We start from the raw sequence: 8797 nt of genomic DNA, 5'->3' as shown, positions 1-8797 counted from the left end.
TGAAAAGAAAACAAGATAGAGATTCAACAAGAAAGATAGAGAGAGAATATAAATGATTATAACTAATTTACTGATATTTCTGATTTATTTCCTATTATTGCACATTTATAAAATCTCCACACACTTATTTTCCTTTTTTTTTTGTTGATTATCATGAATAATAATAATAATAATAATAATAATAATAATAATAATAATAATAATAATAATTGTTAATTTTGAAAATTACTCAAGTTCTGTAATTGTAATTGTATCCATGTACGTAATCTTATTTTTATATTATTTTTATTTTTTAATTTTATATGTTTTCTTTTTTATGCTTTGGCAGTAGTGTTTCATATTACATTCATGCCAGTAAAGCACTGTTGAACTGTTGAACTGAGAAGGAGAGAGAGAGATAGAGAGAAAGGGGGATGGATGGATGGAAGGAAGGAGTAGAATACATTATTCTATTCATGTTGAAGCTGAACTGGTGAACTTTGACACATTGAGAGTTAACTGCTGTTAACTAAAGGAAGAGGCCGGTGATTTATTGCTGCTCTGATCTCTGATCCACACTGATCTCTAGAAGAAGATTCTCTGAAGGAAGCTCTGTTAGATCAGAGCACACTCAGGAATTCTCTTAAGACATCTCTTAGTAAAAATAATGCATGCTCATTTAAACAGTGCAATTTAAACACACGTCCAAATAGTTGTTCATACTACAGCTCTGGAAAAAGAAAATAAGAGAGCACCTAAAAATGATGAGTTTCTTTAATTTTACTAAATTAAAAACCTCTGGAATATAATTAAGAGGAAGATGGATGATCACAAACCATCAAACCACCAAACTGAACTGCTTGAATTTTTACACCAGGAGTAAAGCAGCATAAAGTTATCCAAAAGCAGTGTGTAAGACTGGTGGAGGAGAACATGATGCCAAAATGCATGAAATTAAAACTGTGATTAAAAACCAACCAGGATTATTCCACCAAATATTGATTATTTCTGAACTCTTAAAACTTTATAAATATGAACTTGTTTTCTTTGCATTATTTGAGGTCTGAAAGTTCTGCATCTTTTTTGTTATTTCAGTCATTTCTCATTTTCTGTAAATAAATGCTCTAAATGAGAATATTTTTATTTGGAATTTGGGAGAAATGTTGTCTGTAGTTTATAGAATAAAACATCAATGTTCATTTTACTCAAATATAAACCTATAAATAGCAAAATCAGAGAAACTGATTCAGAAACTGAAGTGCTCTCTTCATTTTTTTTCAAGAACTGTATAAGTGGCTCTAATAACTGTGTAATTACACATTAATAATCCATATGCTATTGGTGAGATATTAAATATTAATTACATTTTAATAGGTTATCACATACAATATGTATAAAATAGGTTGTATATAAATGTATATGCTTTTATTTGGTATGTAATTTAGGGCTGTGATTGCATTTAATCAGTAATTACACTGTTATTACATGCTTGTAAATGTGTAATTACATAGCTATTACAGATACTTCTTATTAAGTGGGACTTTTTTATTCAAACAGTAAATATCACATTAATCGCATTCATTTCTTGGAACAGCTGCCTCATTACATTAAAATGTAATATTTAGGGTGTTTTTCACCTGGAAGTCAAAACCAAAGTCTAAATCAAGAAAAAAAAAATATATATAAAAATACTTTCTAAGAAAACTGATATTAAAGGTATAAATTCCACCATTTTTGTGCTTTTCTTGTGTTGCATGCATTGATGACATTTTACAATTTATATGTCTATGCATAATGCTTTCATACTTGTTTATAAGACATGTATAAGCAATTTATAATTGTAAAATTCATGACCTGTTTAAACCGCACTATTAGTAATTAGATAACTTAATTTTAGGAGCAATTTGGGCATTACATGAATTTATAGTCATACTTACAAAGCATTGTTACCTATTAAGTTGTATTAATTGAGTTATTACCACATTTGTAATGACTTTTAAAAATATTTTTTAATACCTAAATTATTATTATTATTATTATTATTATTATTATTATTATTATTATTATTATTATTATTATTATTATTATTATTATTTATTATTATAAATACACAATCGTTTAAAGTTTGCTTCTTAGCAATTTATCAGTAAACTATTACCAAGTATTTTATTTTGTATATATTGTTTAGGTTTAATCTATTTTCCTAGTCCCTTGAGATAAAACTAAAACGGACTCTATAAATGAACATAATCTCAAATAAAATAACAGGTTTAGTACTTTATTTCTAAATCCTTTCCTGTCTAAAGATTGTGACCCGTAGATATTCCCAGACAGGTTTTACTCTGGTGAGCATTAAATATATTTTCAGCTCCTGCTCATTTAAAGTGCTTCAGTGAGAGAAATTAAATTAAATTTATGGATTTGAGTAAAATTGGCCACTTGACCCCTGAAGGACATTCTACTCAATGGCTCTGAAAAAATCACTGCTGTTTTACATAAGTGGTAAATTGAAGTGCCCATGATGGCCATGATTAGACCAGATCTACAAGCCATAGCCACAAAACTACCTCCACCATGTTTTAGAGATGGATAAAATGATGTGCTATGAACTGTGTCTTGATCTTTTCCTCCATTTAAAGACTTGTTCATTCTTCATGATCAGAGGTAAGCTCCAGAAATCAACCACCATGGTCCATAAGCTGGGTTAATAATGGATGGATGGATGGATAAAAGGACATGATGGATGGACATGATGGATGGACGTAATGAATAGATGACAGAAGGACATGTTGGACGCATGGACAGAACGGATGGATGGATGGATGGACATGATGGACAAAATGAATAGATAGATAGATGAACAAATATAATGGACAAATTGATGGGATAAATGGATGAATGGACGGATGGATGGATACATGGATAGACAGGATTAATGGATGGACAGAATGGATGGGTGGACAGGATAAATGGATGGAAAATATGGATGGATGAGATGGATGGATGGACATGATGAACGGACGTAATGGATGAATTGACGGGATGAATCGATGAACGGACATGATGGATGGACTCAATGGACGTATGGATAGATGGATGAATGAATGGATGGATGGAAGGACATGATGAATGGACATGATGGACGGACGTGATGGATGGATGTGATACATGGATGGAAAGGATGGACAGAAGGGATAGATGGAAAGGATAGATAGGATGGATGGATGGACATGATGGACGGACGTGATGGATGGATGGATGGATGGATGGATGGATGGATGGAAGGATGGATGGATGCATATGATTGACAGGATGGACGGGATGGATGAGATGGGATGGATGGATGGATGGATGGATGGATGGATGGATGGATGGATGGATGGATGGATACTTTATTAATTCCAGGGGAAAATCCTAGATATCCTAGATATACAAAGAACACAAAAGTTACAAAAGAAGAATAATATAAATACAACAAACACGCAATATAAAGGTTAAAATATCATTGATTCATCACTATTAATACTGCATACAGTATAGTATTAAGACTGTGTATAGTGACACAGTATAACAGATTATAAACTAATATAACATAAATATAATTTATGAATGGTTAATGTATGTGTATAACTCTTCCTCACCAATTTAAAGGTTCTAACACATCTATATCACAAACATGCCTCAAATAAAATATAAAAAATGAATAAAAAGTAGGAATATGAGCCAAAGCAATGAAACTACCTCCACCATGGTTTAGAGATGGATACAGTGCTCTTTTAATCTCTCTATCCATTCTAAATCTTTTTCTTTCTTCATGATCAGAGGTAATCTCCAGTCATTCACTGCTGTGATCTTCTCTAATCCATAAAATGTAATCTCTATAATCTCAGCAGTGTTTCTTACTTCTTAGCTCTGCTTCAGAAAGAAAGAGCCGACTGTGACACGTGGTGAAGGTTGTCAGACGGTGGATGTTTTACAGGCTGAACAGGAAGTCGAAAGCATTTTTATAATAAGTCTGGGTCCCTGCGCTGTTTAATTTCTTTAAGTACTGGATGGATCACTTCCATTTCTGCATCAAATTAAACAGAAGAGGAGGAGAACAAACAGCATCAGCATCCCTTAATCCACTTATTGAATTATTTATTTATCTAGTTTCTTTTAGATAGAGAAGAGTAAAGAGGAGAAACTTTAGTTAATTGAGGTTTAACCCTTTCAGTGCTGAATTATGTGTCAGAGTTAAAAATATATATATATAATAATAATAATGATAATAATAATGTAAAAGTTTTCTGTCTGCAGTGCAAACAAAGGAAGACTCAAATATTATTATATAAAATCTGCATTAACACTATGTCTATTGAATTACAAAATCTGTGCTTAACATTTTTATTAAGTTTCAGTTTGACCTTTTTGTTCACAAGCCATCCTTAAAATAAACACTAAAATAAACACTAAAATAAACACTAAAATAAACACTAAAATGAACATGAAAAGGTGTTTTAAATGACATACAATTAGTAAAAAAAAATATTTTTTATAATTTGCCTCTTTGGCTCTATTTCTATTTTATTTTTTTCCAGTGCAGTGGGCTGGGCTAAGCTTTGGTTTTATTGGCTTATGAACTTTTTCTTTGGCTCGTTTATAGTGATTAAAAACAGGTTTCAATTAATATTATGTTCAAGAAAACATTAAACAAAGGAAATACATGATGTCCATTGTAATGGTTGCAGGGTTTAAAAGGGTTAATGTATAGAAAAGAACACTATTTAGACAGTAAAGGGTTTAAAAAATTAATTACTTAACCTGGTATTTTATTTGAGATTATGTTCATTTATAGAGGTAAATTTTACTTTTATCTTAAGGATCTGGGAAAAGAGAGTAAACCTAAACAATATATACAGAATATAAAGTACTTGGTAATATTATAGTAATGATTTGCTAAGAAGTAGACCTTAAAATAATGTGCTACTCATTTATGGTAACAGTTTCTTTGAAGAATGCATTTAGTCAATATAAATTTGGCAATAACACAATTATTACTATGTAATAGATAGTAATGCTTCACAAGCATGACTATAAACTCCTTTAATGACTCAATTTCTCCTAATGCATGTCTATTAGACATTATAATGCATTCATAAATTTTGTTAAAAAAGGTCATCAAACCAAGCTGAACTACTTGAATTTTTGCACCAGGAGTAATGGCATAAAGTTATCCAAAAGCAGTGTGTAAGACTGGTGGAGGAGAACATGATGCCGAGATGCATAAAAAAACTGTGATTAAAAACCATGAACTTGTTTTATTTGCATTATTTGAGGTCTGAAAGCTCTGCATATTTTTAGTTATTATTTCAGTCATTTCTCATTTTCTGCCAATACATGCTCTAAATCAATAATATGCATATAAATAGCAAACTCAGAGGAACTGAATCAGAAAATAAGGGTGGTCTCTTATTCTTTTTTTTCCAGAGCTGTAACTTAAAACATGTCATAATGCATTAATGATGAATTATAAACATGGTTATACATGTTTGTAAAATAAAGGTGTAAAAAACACAAAATATAGACATGCTTATTATGCATTATGATGTACATTTTAATAATGCTTTATGAATGCATTATAAGGTGTTATGAGCTTGTTTAACGAGTCTAATAGACTTTACATTTATAGACAGTGTTACCAAATATTCTTCAAAATTGTGAATATATGGTTATACATGTTTATAAACATGTATAACACATTATAGACATATTTATTATGCATTATGAATTGAACTGTGATTATAATGCAAATCATAAGATGTTCTTGTAGTATGTTACGAACCCGTCACTTTACTTAAGAGTGTACAATGAAACTTTATAAATATGAACTTATTTGGAATTTGGGAGAAATGTTGTCTGTAGTTTATAGAATAAAACTGCTTGTTCCTGCTGGAATTAGACTACTTAACACCTGATGTGTGTACTTAATAAGCACCATTTAGCACTTTTTTTTTTTTTTTTTTTTCGTACCTGGGTGTGGACTCTGTCGTGTATGTTTTTTGTGTGTTTTTGTTTTTTGTTGTTGTTATTTGTGTGCTGTTGAACAAATGAATTTCCCCATTGGGGATTAATAAAGTATCTATCTATCTATCTATCTATCTATCTATCTATCTATCTATCTATCTATCTATCTATCTATCTATCTATCTATCTATCTATCTAAAACAACAATGTTCATTTTACTCAAACATAAACCTATAAATAGCAAAATCAGAGAAACTGATTCAATATAAGTTACAGCCCCAGTGACAAGTTCTGTACTCTTTTTAGTAAAAATCTGTACATATATTTTTTTTGCATGAGGAGTCATAGTACAGGAATTAGTAGGACTGGATTAATGTATAGAGATTAACCTTAATCTGCATCCTGTAAATACTGTAGATCTGGATCAGAGAAACTCTGCTGAATTAAACCCTCAGAGCTCAAAAACAACCTGAGAGATTAGCGGATGTTGAGGTTTTGGACGTATGGCCGCGGCGAGATCCTGTTATCTGCACTCGTCCAGCTGTAACGCCGAGCGTATACCCGGGCGACCCCCTCGCTCTCGGGTCTATCTGACAGCTGATTGGTCGAGGCGTTGGGGGAGGGAGTCGCTGTGCTCGGCTCTGGAGTGCAGCCTCTTGTGTGACAGGTGTCCTCAGGCTGCCAATAAATCAATTTGGATTTGAGAGTTCTCTTTGAGAAGAAGCGAGCCTCGAAAAAGCTCCAATTACACTCTGCGGCTGGCAAATGTCATCTCGTAAGCCCCCCAATCAGATTAAAGTGCTCCAAATTACATTAGTTTTGATTATCTCGGCTCGTTTGCTGTTTTGGACACATGAGAAGGAACTGCGATGAGTTCGAGGGTGAGTCATTTACTTCACAGTACTTAGATGTTTTAAACCCTGTATTCGTAATGTCTTATATGTGCATTATATGACATTCATAATACCTTATAATGAATGTAAAAATCCTGTATAATAACATAATAAGTACTTACAGTGACATTCATAAAAAAAACTTTACATTATAAACTGCAAGTATAAGGGTTTTATAAAGAAAGGGCTTATAATGCCTTATAATATCTGTAGTGTTGTAATGCACTATAACGCAGATTTGGTATATAATGGCGATGTTTACGGTGGTGGTGGTGGTGTTGGTGGTGATGTAATAGTGATGGTGGTGGTGGTGGTAATGAGATGTGATGTAATGGTGATGTTAACGGTGGTGGTGGTGTTGGTGGTGATGTAATAGTGATGGTGGTGGTGGTGGTGGTAATGAGATGTGATGTAATGGTGATGTTAACGGTGGTGGTGGTGTTGGTGGTAATGTAATAGTGATGGTAACAGTGATGGTGGTGGTGGTGGTGATGTGATGGTGATTTAATGTAATGGGAATGTTGACGGCAGTGGTGGTGTTGGTGGGAATGTAATAGTGATGGTGATGGTAAGACTGATGGTGGTGATGTGATGGTGGTGGTGGAAGTGGGGATGTGATGGTGATGACGGTGGTTGTGGTGTTGGTGGGAATGTAATAGTGATGGTGATGGTAACAGTGGTGGTGGTGGTAGTGATGTGATGGTGGCGATGGTTGTTGTGGTGATGTGATGGTGATGTAATGGTGATGTTGACGGTGGCCGTGGTGTTGGTGGTAATGTAATAGTGATGGTAACAGTGATGGTGGTGATGTGATGGTGATGTAATAGTGATGGTAACAGTGGTGGTGGTGGTGATGTGATGGTGAGCTAATGGTAATGGTTGACCACAAAACATGTTTTCATATTTTATAAAATAGCTTTTAGAGGGCTCCAATCAGACAGCAGAGGAATTTGTGGGCGGATCCGACAGCAGCTGCGCCTCTTTAAAGTGCCGGGTGGTGAAAACGAGCTGTTCACGCCTGCTGGAGGGCATTACCATGATAATGCACAGCGTAACCGGAGGTGAGGGTTGAAGGTGAGCGTTCTCCCGGCTTCCTGGCCACAGGCTGGGTGAAGAAGTGCTGCTGCTGTCTGAAGTGCTGAAAAGATCAGGAAACACGACGGCGTTACGATATCTGAGCTTCAGGCTCTCAGACCATAAAACATCAGCTTCATCATCTACAAAACTGTAATAAATCACCAGCAGCACCGATTTTAATACTGCTGAAAACAAGCAGGGTGATTTTCAGTTTTAATACAGAGACATACTGGAATAGAACCACCTTTAGACAGCCTAAAGCCTGTTTTTATTATATACTTTATTTATTTTGTCTTTTTAATGATCTAATTTTATATTTTACCTTTTAGTCTTTTTTATTTAAGGATTAAAGGATATTTTATCATTTTCTTATTGTATTTTATTGAGATTTTATTCAAGGATTCAAGGAAATTGTATTTTATTTCACATTTATATGTGCACCCTAAGACCAATATTAAAATAGATAAATATAAAGACAAAATAAAATAGAAAAATATATATATATATATTTTATTCATTTCATCTCTTTATTTGTTTTATTACTGGTTTTAATTTTGTCCTTTTACCTTTTCATTCCATTTCATCCTTTTATTTTTTATCCTTTTAAAACTTATTCTTATTATTAATTTAATCAATTACCTTTTTGTTTATAATTTTGGTGTTATTTTAGTCATTTGGTTTTATTTGGTGTTAAAAAATACATTTTTAATGCATTATTTAAACACAGATACTGTACATTTCCAAATCATACTCTAAAATACTCTAGCATACTACCATATTTTCCTCACATTTACTAGATGTATATCTGCTCAGCTGACATTAGTTTAGTTCCACCTATTCAC

The sequence above is a fragment of the Astyanax mexicanus genome, chromosome 5 (assembly GCF_023375975.1).
Source record: "Astyanax mexicanus isolate ESR-SI-001 chromosome 5, AstMex3_surface, whole genome shotgun sequence".
NCBI lineage: Eukaryota > Metazoa > Chordata > Actinopteri > Characiformes > Acestrorhamphidae > Astyanax > Astyanax mexicanus.
This window is presented reverse-complemented; position numbering follows the sequence as displayed.